The following is a 19457-nucleotide window of genomic DNA, read 5'->3' on the forward strand; positions in this document are numbered from 1 at the left end:
AGCCAGTCAGCTTAAAAATCCCCTCTCCGCTGCCGTAACGATCATTCTCATCCGAACCGTAAACCACATCGTTTCGCATCACCTCACATCAACAAACCAACACAAGCAGCCATGGTTGGATATGGCAACGGAGGAAAAGTGAAGGGAAAGGCAAAATCCCGCTCGAACCTTGATCTGGAGTTCCCGCTCGTGTTGATCTGGAGTTCCCCGCAAGGGTAGCTAGGTAACTAGGTGCACCAGTCCACCTAGCCGGCGTTATATAGCTTCGGCCACCGAAGTGATCGAGTTAGCTGGCAAAGCTGCTCGCGACGATAAGAAAACCTGCATTCGGAACAGAACACATTCGGTTCGGTGGACATCAAGACAACAGGCAGTTGCAGCGAGTGGCGAGTGGCAAACGCAATCGCAAAACGGCATCAGGTAGCAGAAGAAAAAAGTTTGTTCTTTATACAAACTGCTTTGGTGGCAAATCCAGAACAAGGCGGCTTCGAAGGCGTTCGAAATGGTTTTTTTCAAAACCACGAGTACTAAGTTTTCTAAATTGGAACCATTCCATAAAACAAGGCGCTTTTCAGGGCCATTAAACCTTCCAAAAAAGAGTTTAGGAAATAAAGTTCAATGCTTTCTAAAACATTATCCAAAATAATAATAAAACACAAATTGATGTTTTCATAATTTGTTTGCCAGGATCTGATGAGTATGTGAATTTGGCAGTTGTTCTGAGCTTATTGATAGTTGCGGACTTTCCTGATTATTCAATTTTCACCAATTCTTAAATTGTTTCCAGATTTAAAGTACAGTAATCTACAATTAGTTCGACATTCAGCTAATTGGACGGACATGTAATGCGACTTATTTAGTTGGACATTTTTGTAAACATAGAGATCCAAATTATGACCCCACATTGAAAGTCGACACTGTACCACTGTCATCGCAAATGTTCAATTACAGGTTAAAATTACCTCCAATCCGGCACTGAGTGGTGGTAATGCGACGTGCCATTGAATGTAATTTACTGTAAAATATGTCACAAGCTGGATGGGAAGAAATTTTCCAACTGTGAAAGCTGTGGCGAGTGACAACAAATCGCTAAACAGGAAGGTTTAGCCGAACAAGATGGGGATATCGAGTGATAACAAAACAATAAACTCTTTAGACTTTTTGTGATCCTGAAAAGGACCCTTTTTAGTCTGTATGTGAATCCAACGAGCGAACAAATCGTAATGAATGTATTTTTTTGCCATCGCTCCCTTTTAACGCTCATTCGTTCGTCTCGTTGGACCCGCCCCTTTGGCTGAGTCTGCCGATTTGTCTCTATCCTGTGAGTGTGTACTGCTAGAGTATAAAAGCTGTCCCCTTTGTATAGTCCTACGTCACTCCGGTTATGTCCCCGACATTACCCACCCGTCTTTTTCAATTTACTTTCGGAATTTAAAGTAGGAAAACCCTGTATAACAGCCCACCCCAAGAGAGGGGGAGGAGTGTCGAACCACCATAGAAACATTTATTGCATCCTAAAACCTCCACATGCCAAATTTGGTTATATATATATATATATATATATATATATATATATATATATATATATATATATATATATGTGTTATTACTGATTGATTGTTTTATTATCTACTTGAAAATAAAATTCAAATGCAGAAATATAAGTAGTTACAACATAAAAAACCAAATTGCTTCTCTACGTTCATCGCAGTTCAGTGAACAGAGAATAGTAACTATATAAGCAACGTTTCAATAGTTTCTTATATTCATCTATAAGGAAACGCTTAGTGATAAGATAGTATCATGAAAGGTATGTTTGGACTCTACAACGAATGTGATCCAAATGTAGATTTAGCTTATAGCACATAATACTGGTAATTGCAGATTTTCGAACGATGCATGAAAGCCGTATGGAACTACGTCTGTTATGCGGACAAACAGTGATTTTTCGGAAACAAAAAAATGCAAAGAAATGTTCAATTGTTTTCGAACAAAAAATGTATGTTTGCAAACGTATTACATTGCTTTGAATGCATAACGGCGAAAAAGTCGATTTTGTTCATTTTGTCGTTTTTGTCTCCTATACAAACATGGACAGCATTGTAATGCATCGAAATCCGGACACTTAGGCGCTTACGATGATAATCTCAACTATTAAAAATATCAGAACTTGAAAAAGTAGCGTTCCTATAGAATTTCATGTATTTCATGTCTTTCATGTAAGTAATGAATTCTGGACTTCCACAAAATCATGTTATACACCCAGGTTTTTTTACGAGGTGTTTTTGGGCAAATTTTCCAATTAACGCTTTTTTTACGTGGATTTTTCAATTTTCACGGGTACCGCGTAAAGAAACTGAGCAATATTACATCTCTCTCTCAGCTCACATTCCTTCTTCATGCTCCCTCAGAGCATAGTAACTATCAGTCACATTAATTCAACATGCAAACAATAAACACATAAAATGAGATCAGATCGATTTATTTGGCATTTGATGTGAAACATCAGGTCCACTGATTTGTTTGGTTCTTAGGGAAATGCGGGAATGCGAGTGGGCAAATCTTCGGAACCCGTATTGACGTATCAATTCAACCAATAATGAGTTTCAACGCTGAACAAAATTTGGTTGTGAAATTCGAAGTCGAAAACAACTCCGTTTTGAGCCCATTCACTGAATGAAGGGCATGCCCGCTTGTCGAGCGGCTTCAATTATTGCACGAGTTGATTTTTGTAAGTCCGTAAACCCAAATCGTCCTGCGAAATTCTTCATAACATAGCTCAAATTTCTTAAAAAAATGTAATATTCCATGAACTCTATAAATCTATTGGTGTATGCTCCATTGCTGAGGGTATTCTATCAATAATTTTTTAGATGCTTCGATCTAAATTTCAGATTAATTTGGAAAATCCAAGAGCATGTAGCATACATTAAAGAGGATTGCATGTTATGTTCGTGAACACTGTGACCTGTTCTGTTGCAAGCTAGACCCTGTCTAGTTTCGAATTTATATACAAACCAGAAGTCTTCATTGGATTTTGGATATCTAGAGGCCATCAAATCTGAATACGATCTTATCCTGTCATATTTTTTACTGAGAAAACTTCGGTCAATCTACCATGTGGGATTTTATACAGTCAATCAAATATGGTGTTTAAATCTATTCTAGAAGTGTACACGATTCTTGAAATTTTAATCTCTAGCCCTTTAGTCCAAATCTTCATAGAGTTTTGAATATCTTGATGCCATCAAATCTGACTACAATCTCTTCTCAGCACCATCTTATTAACACTTTGATCGCCACGTCACCCAGATCTGGGTGACGGGTGTATTTCCTGGGAGTCCCCGTCACCCTGATGTGGGTGACACTTTCCTCGTTGAATTTGAATAGAATAGAATTTGATAGAATAGGCACTTGAATGTAAATATGGGATATGTAGAAAAATCAAAAACATTAAAATATAGTTTTTATACTAAACTTTCAAACGGTTTTATTCAGCATTTCCTATTGTAAGTATGTTTGTATGTTTATCTGTAGGGTTATCCCACATGAATAGAAATTTAACCTCCTTCCTGTTGACCGATTGGTCTGAAATTTGGAACACGCCTTTATCGCTGCTGTCGTTATAAAACTGCGTATTCCATGATCTTAAAAATCCAAGATGGCGGCTGCTACAAAATGGCGGACTACATATTTTATCAAAACCCCATCAATATGGGTATGAAATGAAAGAGCTTGACTAGTAGAACACAGTTATTTATGAAAATGCTAATTCAAAATGTCGATATATGTTTTTATTTCAAAACCCCATCAATATGGACATCAAATGAAAATACCTGACTAGTGCCATTAGATCATGAAAAATCCAATTTCAAAATGACCAATTGCTTCTATTTATACAGCTCCCGTATAGAGCAATTCCACCCCAAATCATTCGGCTGCTGACTCGACCTTCTACGTTTTTTTGAAACTTGGTACAAATGATAGAAACTACCAAAAATTAAAATTTTCATTATTATATGACCAATTTAAATTATGACTGACTTTTCAAAAGGGCGTAATCAAAATGATTAACCCTTCTTTCAAAAAATTGTAACTCAAAAACCAATAAAAAAACACATGGCGTCTAAGAGAAAACTTCTTGGAATAAACAGGGGCCAATCCGAGTTGCGCAATTATTATTCTCATTCTCATAAAAAAAACCTGCAGCTTGCCTCTTCTTTTAGCTTTTTATCTACCAAGCGCAAAAAACAACGAAAACGAATCACGTAGAAAGTCGGAGTTGCCAAATGTGATGTAGTTTATGACGATATTTTCCCACAAAAGTGACATATGTTCTTGGTATGATATATTCACAGAATCTTCGCAATCGATTGAACAGAATACTCCAAATTCTCTAATAAAATTGTAGTTATTCATCGTCATCGAATGTAGTATATAGAGCAAGTACATTCGGTTGAATTTTATTTTTTATTATCATTGGCAACACTGTACAATTGGCTGAAAAATTATTCTTATAAGTTTTCTAATCAGTAGTCGGTTGATTTCATTTGGATTTAACAGAAAAGTAGTCCTGAATCGAACCCGAATTCATTATTATCGTTACCTGCTTATTTATTTATGTTATTATTTTATTTACTCTAGCGCACCGACAGTTGAACTTGAGCCCCACAAGAAACTTGACCGAATCGCTCTGGGCGACGAAAGTGTTAAAGGGGATCTGGAAAATCGAAAAAATCGAAAATTTTATTTTGTGTGTTATTACAAATGTTGTGTCAAAAGGATTGTTCGATATTTGGTTCCTTTACAAATTTACAGCAAGAAAAATGGGGCCATTCATCACAATGCATTGCAGACTAAAGATTTTTTTATCGTCTGATAGTTTAATCGGGTTGAGCTGCTAGTGCTCACCACGAGCCAACAGTCGGGTTTCCTTAGTTTGAAGCACACTGAGGTTTTCGGGTACAAGTGGAATAAAATAAGTATCGATGAATGTTTTTTTGTTTGGCAATGGCAATGTACAACATCACTTTCTGTTCAAACTTATATTTCGGAGATGCAGTAAAGCTATCCAAGGAAAAGTATCGATCGTTTCTGGGAATGTGGGTTTTCAAAGGGGGAAGTAATTTGCGCCGTCCAAAACAAAACATTTTTCGATATAATATTTTATCGACCAGCGGCATTGGGAATTCAGCGTCGAAATCGGTTTCTCAGTGTATTCGGGGACATTTGTCTTCATTCGGAACATTATTCTGACTTTTTTCAATGTTTTGCAGATGTACTGTAAGAACAGTTGAACTTTTTTGCGGCATCCCGCTGGTTCAGTGAACCCTTGCTGTTGGAAGCACGAGAAGGAGAACGAAGTCCTTTTCCGCCACTAATTTTGGCTGATCTTCCACTGCCTTGCTTGCGAGTAGTTGTTATTGGGGATCTTAGGATATGCTAAAGAATAGAAGCCACAACATTTTCGCTTTTAAAATCACTATGGCTGATTATTCAATTTGTTCAATTTACTTTTGCAGACATCAGCAGTGACTTTATTAGTCCGATTCAACAGCTGAATTCATTGGGTTTGTGATTGTCGTAATAGAACCTCCTTAAATCGCCAGACACAAACAAAAAACCTTTTTTGCGCCATAATCGCGTACAACATCGAATCTCACTCGATGTAAAATGATTGTGCCAAAACGTATAACATCGAGTCTCTCTCGTGGTGCGCTTGCATATCACAAGGCGCTAAGACGCTCAGCAGAATAGTGAAATCACTCGATGTGTGACCCATCGGAATGTTGCATTTGGTCCGCTCCTTTTGTGACAAGTCACCTGTTGGGTTTTCGTTGTTGGTTTGAGATTCACTCCACCCACGGTATATATTAAAAAATTATTGTTAAAAAAAGAGAAAACATTACAGGAAAATTCAAAAACAGCTAGATAGGGTCCTTCGCATAAAATTTAAAAAATATCTTTATTATTCCAATAAATAAAAACCTAATAAAAATTATATATATATATATATATATATATATATATATATATATATATTATATATATATATATATATATATATATATATATATATATATATATATATATATATAGATATATCCACGGTTAAAAGGACGGCACATTGTCATACACAACACGAATCAAGGTTTGTAAACAGCACAATCAACATTACACGACACATTAAAAATATCGCACAGGTTGGCACGGCTGAAGGTGGTAAAAGGAACCCGAACGAGGAGATTTTGGTGGGTCGAGACAGTTCCGGTGGGGTCGATTCGGGACTTACTGGAGCGACCGCACAAAGACCAGACGTGTTCCAAACGAATCCATATACAAAAAGTTGTTTTCGTGGAATAAATTTACCTCAAGATTTTCCTCACTAATTGGGAGTCGTGAGCCGTCCCACTAATCAACACGAAGTTGTGTGGCGGTTTCATACTGAGATTCATCGAAATCGAAATTCATCAGATGTTTGTTCCTGGTAAGACGTGGTGGATCATCGATCGAGTCGAGAACCAGAGCTGAAATCTCGAGGAAGAGAACCCCTGAAGACAACTCATTGACGAAGCGAATCTAGATCTCCACCGGATAGCCGAGCCAACGCGGGCAAACAAGGAAGGATCAACGGCGGGCCCTGACACTAACACACGACACTTGTGAGTACCCTGTACAGAGTGAGGAGCTAGGGAAATAGGACAGGAAAGAATTTTTAATAAAAAGTCCATCTTGTTAGGAAACCTAAGAACGTGGTGTTTTCCCTTTTCATAACCTGGCAACACCATAGACGACCCTGGAAGGTTATAAGAGAGTCCATGCGGACTGCTAGGGCCAAACAGGCCTTAGTTTCACTTTGAAAATTAAATCGTACGCTAAGGGGCTAAAATAACTAGGCAAAAGGCAGTTTCAAATCGTCAAAAGATCATTGAAAATAATTGCCAATGTTTTTTTACAATTCTCAAAACTTGCTATTCTAATCATTTGTTAACCATTTCCTAAAGACATTGTAAGGACAAATCAAATTTTTGAAATCTCTTCAAACTATCAATTCAGCCATTCCATGTCAAACCGATACAATGGTTCTCATATTTCTATGAGAAGTAGTAGTTTCGTTCTTTGTCACAAAATATTAGACCCGTATTTTTTCATTTTTGCGTTAGGGTACCCATTTCCATTTTGAGGTGGTCCGAAAAATATTTTTTTTCCACTTTTTCCCGAAAATGACTTTTTTCAAAAATTCATAACTTTTGAACTACCGAACCGATTTAGATGATCAACATATCAAATTGAAGCCAATGAACTATCCTTAATTAAAAAATATCAAGCCTATCCAAAACAATGGATTTAATTTTCGTAATTGAACTACTGAACCGATTTAGATGATTGGCATATTGAATTGAAACCAATAAGCTAGCCTTTTTTTTTAATAAAATATCGCACTTGCGTTTAGATTGAATTCTAGTCGCATAGGTCTAGTCTAGTCACATAGGAATATTGAACGAAGACTTAGAACATGTTAAATTTGCTAAATAATAGCTCATATAAAATAATAAAATAAAAATCATACCTCAAAAACGAAAAAATAGCATCTCTGATATTGTGATATATTATGTAGAAAAATCCTCAGCTTCCAAGAAAAATATAAAAAAATATAGCGCCATCTAGTACAAAGCCTGTTTTCATCTTCAACCAAAGATTACAAATATAAAATTATTTTTTTTTTTGCAAGTTCAATATTTTTTAACAAAAGGCTAGCTCATTAGCTCCAATTTGATATGTCGATCATCTAAATCGGTTTAGTAGTTCAAACGTTATATTTTTTTTGTCATTTTCGGGAAAAAGTGGAAAAAAAATATTTTTCGGACCACCCTAAAATGGAAACTAACAAAAAATAAAAAACACACACGGGTTTAATGTTTTGTGATCAAGAACAAAATTACCACTTTTGACGATATCGGTTTGGCATGGAATGGCTGAATAACTATATTTGTTAGATACAGAAAATATAATTTCGATTACAAATTTTCATTTCGAAACGTGTAAATTTTTTCCATGGCTATGAGTGCTAAAGTTGCTACACTCCTACAAGCTGTCAAAAACGGATTCGCTGTGGTGAATCATTGTACATATCCAGTTACCTTGGTATGGTAAAAAGGTCCACGTATTAGTATTAGTAAATAAGCAGCAAGATATTTTATGCAAAAATATCGTAGTTCTCATCCGATTGCTGTACTCCGCTGTATTAGGGAATTGTTGGAGAGAATTAGTTACCTTCTAATTTTGAAACAAATTCAATATCATTATCTGCGTATAGCACTCAACTGTAGAAACAGGTAGATATTCTGGTAGCGATTATGGTACCTTTCCACTATACGTTTACCCTGATCATAATGCACAACGCTACAGTGCTGGCGGCAATCCACGGTTGAGACAAAGTCAGCCCATTTTCATACTCCTAAGCTGCCCCAAAAAAAAAATGATACGTCGAGTGAAACCCAAGTAATCAGCCGAATCCTACTAAACGCAAAATTTAGGTACAATTGTGAATATTTGCGGTTTACGCAAATCATTGTGCTGACTGAATGTTGTCGTGAAATGTAAGAACTGAGAAAATGTTTCAAATATATTATTAATGACTAACATAACTGTTTATATTATCAATTAACATTTACGGGTGGAAATCAAGTATTTAATAATCTAATGAGCTAGGCAGAGATCTTCCAACCTTGTAATCATTAAAAATTTGATTTCCAACGAAAAGAGATATTGATACACTCAGCGTTGAGATAATCTTTATCCTCTATACAACTCAAAACCATCAGCTTCTGTAGCAGTAGCGCACCACAGTCCTTTGGAATAAGTGGTACCGAGTTAGGCCCACATTAGCAAATAAGTAAAAACTGTATAATTAAATGACCACTCGAATCATACTTCTCGTCTGTTTCTCGTACCGCAAACCAACCGTATTTGCTGATGTGGTATTTGCGCGAGTAATTAAAAAAAGTTCAGCTACCGCACGGAATCGGTGTTCTCGGTGCAATTTGCATACAATGCCGACCTCACTGTGTTCTCCTCAAACAAACAGTTAGCGTAGCCTTTCGGAATGGAGAGAATGCGCGCGGTTCGATGTAATCGGGAGTGTGTCGTTTCCATTGACGCTACAGCTCCACCGATTGGGTTTCGTTTGCGGATTCAGTACGTAGTAGGATAATTTGTTTTGATCTTTATTCAGGTTGACAATTTTGCGGTTGGTGAACTCTGGCTAGAAGAAGTTCGTGCTAAGTTACTATCCAGCGTTGCCGTGACAGGTGGCGAAGGAAATCACGGAAACGTGTGAAAAAAATGTTAGTCCGCGATACGACTGTCGGCGGATAATTTTCGGGACAATCAATCAACGCCTGACATATCTAATCACAATGTTCGATGATTTTCCCTCACCATTCTCAACTAAATCATTCTCCAAGCAAGCACAGTCGAATGAAGTGCGTGTCAAATATCAAATGGAAGAGCGGAGCTTTGTCACATTACATCGGGTTCAGCAAAATAATATTCGGATGTTACGAATAGATAGAGGACATATCAGTACCGGGACAAGAGTTTAACTCTGTGTTAATCAATATAATCCCACATTAATGATACCAAAAATATCTGCTTCGTGTAGATATCATTGATGGTTAACCATGCATCAAATATTGCATATCCGTGAACACAGGTGTGTTCGCAACGCTAATTCGTTTCATCCAATATACATTATTTCAAGGAGCAATGATTTTTTTATAATAAAATAATCTAATAATTTAAATGCAATGGTAAAGGTATTGTTTGTGGTATAGTAGTTTTACTTCACTTTCGTAAACTCACGCTTCACTGGTTGTAGAAAGCGATGGATGTCTTGAACCGCCTCCCACTCTCGGCTTGAATGTCCTTACGTGTGTTTTTGGTGTTCGACCATTCGGAAAGTTTCCATCCGGTTCAAACTATTTAATTCTTTAGTATATGGGGTTTTCCACAATACGACGCCATTTACTGTTTTGAGTGGTTGTCATTCTCCAATTGCTCAAATATTTCTACCACAACAAAGTGGTTCGTAACAGGATAAACTTTGGGTTTATATTCACCATGTTCTTCGTTGCAATTTCATCAGTACGAAGAGCACTTGTTGTCGTTGCACCCAGTTGTTCGGAAGAGAAGAACCAAATGCATCGCATTGGTCAGTGCACTGTGCATTACGCTAGTTATTCACCAGAAACCAAGTGAATCGTTGTGATTTCTTCTCCGTTTTTGCCGTAGCTTAAATGGTGAAAAGTAAGAACTCAAATTTCATTATCATAGGACTTGTGAAAATTCAGTTTTTATAACATCGAGTGGCTGTGTACAAGGTTATGATTTTATTGGTTCGTGTATTTGTTACAATTTGACTCATATTCCGAATGCATGACAAGAACTCGATCAACCTGTGTTCAATCTAGAATCTTTTCATGTGAATTTTTTTCCCGGACAAGTGAACCCTTTGACCCCAGTGAATAAAAAAAATTATATTTATCTTCGAATCACGTCTTATGTGCTGCAATCACAGGTAAGATACAGCTTTCAGCTATATTTCAACTTCACATTTCTGTCATATTTCACGGGCTTCGCCATTTTGGCGTTCTGATGAAAAGTCAGTGAAAATTGAATGAACATTTACACCCGTTTTCTTGGCAGTTAACTAAAACCACAATGAAATGGTTTCAGTTCTGTACTTGTGAATGTGTTTCGAACATGGAGAGAATTATAGCAATAACATATAAGGGCAATATGAGCGAGTGAAACAATAGACACATTGCAAATAAGCACGCATTAAAGCTTTTCGAACATTTTGCCACATACACGACCCAGACCGAAAATGATATAGATTCACGTTTATGCTCTCCTTTTTACTCTTAGAAAACACTTTCCAACTTCATTTTATGACGAGATGTATATATCATGCAACAGCACCAGTGCATTTTAGCCTGCTTTGGTTCAATTTTCGTAGACATCGTTTGGACCTTTTTTTTTGAATACAATCCTTAGCTGACGTTTGTTCTGAGAGAAAGAGATGTCTGCTTCCATACATACAAACATTTGGTTTTAAACCTTCAAAAAATGTGCTTTTATTTGTTCATTTCACCCTTCAGCACAAGAAAAAGCATTGTTTTTCTGCCGAAGATGAAATGTTTTCTGCCAACGCTAGTTTGGGTGCATAATCAATATAAAAATTGAACGAATTCGAACAGTATTTTGACAAGTTTGTCACAAACAAAGGTGAGAGATTCTATGAATACGGTACCATTAAACTGCCCGAGAAATTCTCGATTCATAAGGTGAGCAAGTGTGAAATGCGAACAAGAGTCGAGACACGTGAACTTTGTCTGGTATATTGATCGCAAACAGTATGAACGAATTTCGAAAAGCCTGCATTCAGGCACTTTCATTACTGTCAATAATTTCAGGTGATTATCACGAACGTTAAGTTGATCTTCATCGCTTGCAGTGAATTTTTATTGAAAACGTGTCACCTATTGCACATATGAATGGTGGTGTATGCCATTTCCGGGCAATCGTGAGTAGATTCATAAAACGTAGCAAGAGTTATTTTATACATTCCATTTCCCAAGGCGCCAAAAAAAAGAATTTTGTGTGATGAATTGCCATCCTTTACCATTAATCGATTTCACTCTCAATTGGTGACGTTGAATTTTATGCTCTGATTTTCACTAACACGCAATGATCTTCATTTTCGACATTACGAATAAGAAAGAAAAGAAAGATGCAAATGAAAGATGAACTTCATGGCAAACTGATGTTGATGTTCATTCCACTGGGGTTCATTGATAGTGCTGTTTCATTTTTATCGACTCTCGCTTGAGCAGTAGGTTATCAATACAAGGAAGGCAGAAGAACGAATTTGAATATCGTGAACGTGAATATTTTCAGCACTGATAAAAACTACAGAAGATAATTTAATGGAAAAAATTTTCCATGAAACATAGTTTCATTGACCCTGTTACAAAAATATTTCGACATCCTGCCGGGCGGCCTTCAACAGTTGGCTGGAACATTCGAAAACATACTTGTTGGCATATTTTTCAGTTCTTTCTTAGCTTGATTTATTAGTTCCTCTCCGTTTTCGCCACAAACTTGTTGGAGTAGACTCTCCGCTTTAGGTTTGCCGCGGAATTCTCGATGAGACGGAAAGCTTCAAAAGGTTGACGGACTTCGGAACAACATCTATCTTCAAGCGGTTCATCTCCTCGAGCGACTTCTTCGGGTAATGGTCGGAGGCCGGGTCTGGCCAAAACACCACATCCTCGTCCGGATGATATTTCCATGACGAGACGTATTCAACGCGTGACGCTTCGCCGGAAAAAAATACATTCTCCATGAGTTTCAGATTTTATTTTTGGGTCACAGTTTGCTGTTCTGACACGGCCGGTCTTGACTTACCTTTTCGCGTGAGGATGTCTATCTCCGCTAGGCCCAAAACCTGGAACGATGTGGCCATCTTTCGTTTCGCCTTTTGCTTCAGCTTTAGCTGTACTTTACGATCGCGTAGCATCGTTGGACAACAGGAACCAGGCTTCCGTTCAAGGCTCTCGTTCATCTCCAGTAGTGTAAGAATATTATAGATACCGGAACGGACGTATCCGGCGGACTCAAAGTACTTGACGATGAGGAAAACGAAATGAGGAGTGTTCATGTTTGAACACTATTGAAAGAAATTATCTTCACCCGACTAAATTTTGACCGCAACCCCCTTCATTATTAATTTCGCCGTACTCCTCGTATCTCAATCTGAATTGATGTTCCTGCTCGATCGCGTCACGAAAAATCTTACAGCTTTAAGCGACTATTGCTCAGACATTTCATGATGGATTCACGAGATTATTTTACCAATCGATTTGGGTACTCTCTAGAAATCTATTGCAAAACATTTTTTTATAAATTTTTCTTTTTTTCAATTTGTTTTTTAAATTTAATTTTTCTGACACTTTAAGGACCGCTTTAACACTTTATGGACCGCACGTTTTAGGGCAAACTTGAACGCTTCATTTGTTCAAATTCCACGAATGAGATCGTTTGCTTCGATGTGGATGAGACGAATGCGAGTCATCGATAGGCCTTGTTAGATTCTAGGCAAACCAAGAATTTAACCTTCAAGTGTAGAAAACACGGGTTATTTCATAATCCATCCGTAACATACGGAACGCGAAACACGAGAAATCTCGTGAGCTGTCTGCAATGTGTTAATAGTTAGAACTACACCAAGGAATCTGTCAAGTTCTACAGAATGTCAACAATACACGTCTAATAGTGTTATTGTTTTTTTCGCTTTTGTTTATTCATTTAGACTCATTAGTATTTTTGCTGTAACAAGGCCGGGTTTAAAATCGTGTACATGTTACATGTTTATGGTTTCTATAAATTGTAAATTACACAGTATCCATTTTTATCCGTAAGAGTATTCCTCCTGTTCCATTACATATGATAGTAAGAGTATTCCTTATTTCATTTTTCAGTAGACCGGATAGCGGAGACAGTTGATATGATCATTGTTGTGTTATTAATAGCACAACAACCCGATGTTTTTCTCGTTGCAAGCAGAGCTTGCATGATGATGTTATTCTATAACAACGCAAAGATGCTTTCAGGTCCCTGAGTTTTGATCTCACTTTCGATCGCTTAGTAAGTAAACGCGTAATCAATGTGGTTACAAAGACCCCCTAGTGTTATCGTTAAATAGGGTTATTTTATGTCGATAAATTAAGTTGATGTATGAAATTGTATGTGGTGCAATATTTTAACAACACGGAATAATATGTGACGCTACGTTTGAATTCATTTCCGTGAAGATACCCATTCGTTGTGTAATTTGACAAAAAATCTCTCACTCTCTTCCTCTCTCTTTCTTTCTATCTCTCTATTTCTCTCTTTCTTTCTATCTCTCTATTTCTTTCTTTTTCTTTCTCTCTCTCTTTCTTCCTCTCTCTCTCTCTCTCTCTCTCTTTCTCTTTTTCTTCCTCTCTCTCTCTCTCTCTCTCTAAATGTATGAACATCTCTTTGGAAAAAACATATTTTAAGAACCGTCATCAGGGGGCAAATTGATCACCGGGGTGAAATTGATCAAACGTGTTACTGGAAAAACATAAATTTTGAGAGGTATTATGCAATTTCATTTTAAACTTTTTTAATCTGACATGTTCAATAATCATCTGAACGTTTTTTTTGTCACTGACTCTCAATGAATCACTTATTAAATTGCATGAAAATTAACATTTTTATGAATATTATTTTTGTTTCCATTTTTAACCTTTTTTTACTAAACTTTTAACTAAAGAAACACATTTTCAACACGTCAGAGCAATATTTATAGACGCCAAGCATATTAATTCACTTCTAGCCGATACTTGACGAGTATAATAAGTAATCAAAACATATAATTACTATTAAAACAAGTGAAATTTTACTATTCTACAAAAAAGCACCACGAATGGCCATAATCGAATCCCTTCATGCTACATACCGAACGTCTTGGTTTGTCAAAACTAGCTCAATGGTGACCATTTCAAGTGTTTTTGACTACATTAGGATAACTTGAATGATCTCCGGATGACCTGCTGATCAGTGTTTAAATCGTGTTATGGAAATGCATGGTCACACCTTTAGATGGGTTAAATTAGGTTTTTTGTATCTTCAAACCATTGAATTTTCATTAAAATGGCCGTAGGTGAAGAAATAATTGATTTCCTATACATTTTTGTGCTTATGATACTAGGAAATCCTGTAAAACATAGATTGATCAATTCCACCCCGAAGTTATATTTTGCAGTTTTTTGCTGAAAATTTTCCAAATTAACGCTTAAGGATTTGTTTGAACAAAACATTTCATAACATTTTGTTGCCTTAGCGCCAGTACTGATTTTAAAAATAATTGAGTATAAATCTAACAAAAAAAATCGGAAATATTCACATTTTTCTGAAATTAGTGATCAATTTGCCCCCGCTTTCAGTACTTAATGTCCTTTACAAGAGGGTCGGTTCTAAACCACTCTACCATATGTTTGACAAAAAAAAATCAATTTTCAGACCACCCTTATTCAGAAGGGAACGAACACTAAGGGTAAAATAAAAAAGGGTCTACAATTATTCAATAAGGAAAAATTTAAGATTTGAGCAAATTCACAGCAATTTTCTGTCGGTAGATACTTTTTTCATTGAATCGCTTTATATTTTCCACCCACAGTTTGTTCGGAATAAATACATGGAATTCGATTGTATATCACTCCATATCAGTTTCTAGATTCCAAAGAAATTTATCACGCCTCACCGTTCATTGCTTAACAAACCCAAATGTACTATTTCATGTCACATTGCCCCGCAATGACTCGTACACTTTGATTACTGCCACCATTCGGTGCTTTCTTTTTTTTGTGTTATCAGTGACTACATGGAGCACAGCGGGCTCGTCGGGTTCACGAAAACCGATGGACAGAAGAATTGCATACAAGTACAGGTCAGGTATTACGGTTTCATGGAATGCCATTACCGCTGTTACGGCTTGCTATAGTTTCAATCGCAGCACCAGAATGGTTGCGGTGTGGACGGAAATTCGAGCAATGGTATAAATTCACGATTTTTATGGCCCATGTCATCCGTCGTTTCACAGAGGCAACAAAACCCGGTTGATGGCGTAATATCGAAAGCGAATGGATTGCTGTTTACACATGGGCTACCTGACTACTGTGTACAACTGATAGATAGGGTTGGGTCGATGATGGTCTGCAGGGGGAGACAAGAACAGGTTGTATAGATATCTCACGTGATTTCTTTTTTTATCGAAAGATAACGCAACAGGTCCAACGACCCTTGGAATATTATTTGTGTGATGTTTTAGTTCCCTCGTTCGGAGCTCGTTCGTGTATTGAATGAAATTTTAAACCACTCGACGACAGTTTGTCTTGAGTTGCAATTTCCGCTTTTCTGGCCGTTTTATTTATTATTCTTCTGAAAGCTATTAAGTAATCGCCTTCAACGCTTAATATTTAGCCGAGAACTAGCAAAGCGCTTCTGACACTTGTAGCTTCCATCGTGTTGGCAAAGCGTGCGGCTCCAAAAACTTCGCGGGCCGTTATCAATTCAATTTCACAGCCGCTAAGTGAATTGAATACAAACGCGCGAACGCAGAAACATCAAAACAAAAACACGATTTTATTTCCACTTCACATACCCGTGAGTGATGCCTTCGTGTTTGATGTTGTTGCTGTTTTGTTTTGCCGGTCAATACTTGCCATCAAGGAGACCCTTCGCGTTTCGCGCGGTCCATTTTTGATGGCGCGCACTGCGTTGGAAATCGGCCTTATGAGTGATTCTTTGCGTTTTGTTTCAACTGAACTCAATGAATTTATTTTAATCATTCCGTGGCCGGTAAGAATTTTGTAGTTGATCAATTCCTATTTTTTTCGAACATAAGACATTCGTAGCTGATGAGGATTATTACAGCGAACGTCGTAATCAATATGCTAGGCATAATACCCGTAGAACGTATTAAACATCGATTCACTGAAATAGTACGGTATGGTCAGGTTGATAGCTAATTTGGATTGGATCTTCCTTTCTTGAGAAAACAATCGTGGAATATTTGATTGAATTCTGCGTCATATGTTTCTGGAAGATTATAATATTATTGCTGCAGGAATTAGGAATTAACATATAGAAAGAGCTTCATATTGTCAACGAATGAAAAGCGAGGTCCCTTTAATACAAGATTTACATCGTTGAAGTAAATCGTGAAAATCAGGGACCAAGATGATTCCCCTGATGTATTCCTAACATAGCGCAGGGTCCTCCAAATAAGCAATTACTTATTCTCGCCGAGTTACCAATTAGAAATGGGTCCAACTTAATTCGTTCCTCAAGGTACTATAAGGTTTAATGTACTATAAATAGTCGACGGTGGCGACTGATCGTGAACTGTCGACATCCGTCAACCAAATATTATTTGAGGGGCTTAGAATGAAAGGGGTGTAAGTGATTTGATCGATTTCTTTACATCGACCCTCTCTTTGGGTCATAACTTAGCTGCAAATACATTCCCAGCTGTATTTACCAATGTGGAAAATAGGTCGGAACCTCATCTATCGGATTCTATAGCAAACTTAAATTGGAAAGTTTTTTCAGTTGAGTTATTAACCAAATAAAAAGTTGATGGAGAGAAATCGATCAAGTCACTTACACCCCTTGCATTCTGAGCCCCTCATTTACAAGTTTACAAGTTTTGAGTTTTGCACATCAAAATCAACTTTTACTGCGTTGAATATGTTGAATTACGTTGCAAATAAGCACCATTTGGAGGAAGTTTTGATTTTCTGTTTCCATTGGAAGAACATGGTTTGGACGATTTACAAGTGGCGTCTTCATATTTAAAAGCAAATTGCTAGATACTGTAAATACTGTCTACAAACAAAGTTCGACCTTCATTTCATAAGTTATCCGGTTGTTGGATGCTTTTCTGTCGGTATTTCATCTATATATACTTCCGTCGAGCTTGCTTACGCTTCAGTGGACCACAGATCGAATGATGTTTGCTATACTTATGCGGAAAGTAGTTTTGAACTGATTTCTCTATAACATGGTTTATCGCATTACTTTTAGCAACACATATCGTAAATCAAGCCAGTAATCGTTAAATTCATCAGTCATTCAGATTGGAGTCTATTTTCGACACCTTTTGTAATAAGCCAAAAAAGAACCTTTGAAGACGATTGAAATTAAAATACAAACTAAAGAAATTTAAACTTATACTATAATCCCATAACCGATTCAATTGAATTTTACCGAACTAAATTTTTCAATATGAGAAGGTTCAAGGTAACGGACTTTCATCTTTTTAGCTCTTTCTCTTCAGAACTTTTGACCAGCACTTAAAGGATTGTCTTCCTAGAAATGTTTACTTAAAACTGGTAGATTTATATCAATGGTTTCTATGTGTTCGAAGTAACTGATATTTTCCGCTTATCTCAATTGGAAAACTCCGATTACCATGGAGTATTTTGAGTTTCTTGCATGCCCACCGAACTTCGCCAAGAAATTGCGTACCACTTGATGGGATCGATCAGTGCGAAAAGTAAATTCCCTATTTCAAACTTTTGCATGACATTTCATTTCAAGACAATCTGTACCTCTCGCCAGGGTTGCCATAATAAAATCTGCGTTTTCGATCTAAAAAAATCTTTTTATCTTAGTTCTTTTCCAGAAAATTTGTATGGATATCTGTATTGAATTTATAAGTATAGTTTTTAGCCATAATTTGAGCTTTATTATCACTGTTTGGCATAGTTAAACATAAATTCAAAAACTGGATAAATGTCAACGAATGAAAAGGGTACATTAAATTGGCATGAAGCCATGTGCTTAGGATAATTGTTCAAATGCATTTTTTTTCTGTTGTTCAATGGTTATTTGTCTGCTCTTATCCCGTTCAATGCCTGTTTCAACAGCTTCAACTCTAACGATGATTTTGTAAGTTCCTTAGATTCTGCTCGAAGTTTTCAAAGTCGAATCCTGAGATTTGATGTATTGTTCTGGGCATATATTATCCCAAGAGCGGGATAAAGAGTTCTGGTTTCCTAGTTGATCTGAGTACAATAGATTTGCTCAACGAGTCGTTCAAATGGTGTTAAATTCGTTTCGCTGTTTGGTTTCGTATATAACTTGGAAATTAAAGAACAAGTTCAGTTCGTTGAAGCTCCGTAGCCTGCGTTCAGCGGATTCCAGTGAGAGCAAGCTTGTTGCAGATAAATTCAGTATATTCAATGATTTGAGCTTCACTACTTGCTGAATCGTGTTGAGTCGATTAATCCATAGAATGTATCATTCACATGAAACTTATTTTGATCAAAAATACCAACGACAATAGATAAAATTTTCAAGGTTTTCAGCTCGGTAGACTCATCAATTATGATTGAAAAGTTTGAATTTTCCATTTTCTCCAAAGGAATAGTTTTCAATGTTCGGATTGTCAAAATTCCTAATCTGGTTGACTGCCTCATGTGTTCAAATCGATTGCAATGTTGATCGACTTCTCGTAAGTTCATCAAGGAATGACTAACAAATAAGATTTCGAAAAAGACAATTATTTTTACCATTTGACATTTTATTTTTAAAAATCTGTAAATTCTGTATGAAATCCCTAAAATCTGTAATCTGTATCTACAGATTCTTGGTTTTAAAAAGCCTAAAGAATCTGTCTAAGATTAGTCTTTAGATATAAATATCCCTGCCTCTCGCCCGTTATTATGTGACATGTTTTGACATACAACCATTCTTTCATTTCCATACTGGGGTGTAAGTGCAAAGTTTCGAAACGAAAGCGTTATGCCGGACCAACAAGATTTTCAAAATCCTAATCCTAACCAGCTGAACGAAATGGTATG

General features: G+C 36.8%; 1 protein-coding gene across 8 annotated transcripts in view; it reads left to right on the forward strand.

Moving 5' to 3' along the window:
* LOC129774882 (cyclin-Y) overlaps positions 1 to 19457 on the forward strand; it is a 63189-nt gene that overhangs the window by 15638 nt on the left and 28094 nt on the right. Inside the window, exon 1 of one of the 8 annotated variants that reach the window (XM_055778924.1) lies at positions 6220 to 6662. The exons of 6 other annotated variants lie outside the window; for them this stretch is intronic. The gene's annotated coding sequence lies outside the window, so the exon portion shown is untranslated. Of the gene's footprint in view, positions 1 to 6219; positions 6663 to 10390; positions 10580 to 19457 lie in introns of those variants that run through there. One more of the 8 variants, XM_055778925.1, reaches the window with a different exon arrangement.

This window comes from Toxorhynchites rutilus, chromosome 3, assembly GCF_029784135.1.
Source record: "Toxorhynchites rutilus septentrionalis strain SRP chromosome 3, ASM2978413v1, whole genome shotgun sequence".
NCBI classification, from domain to species: Eukaryota; Metazoa; Arthropoda; class Insecta; order Diptera; family Culicidae; genus Toxorhynchites; species Toxorhynchites rutilus.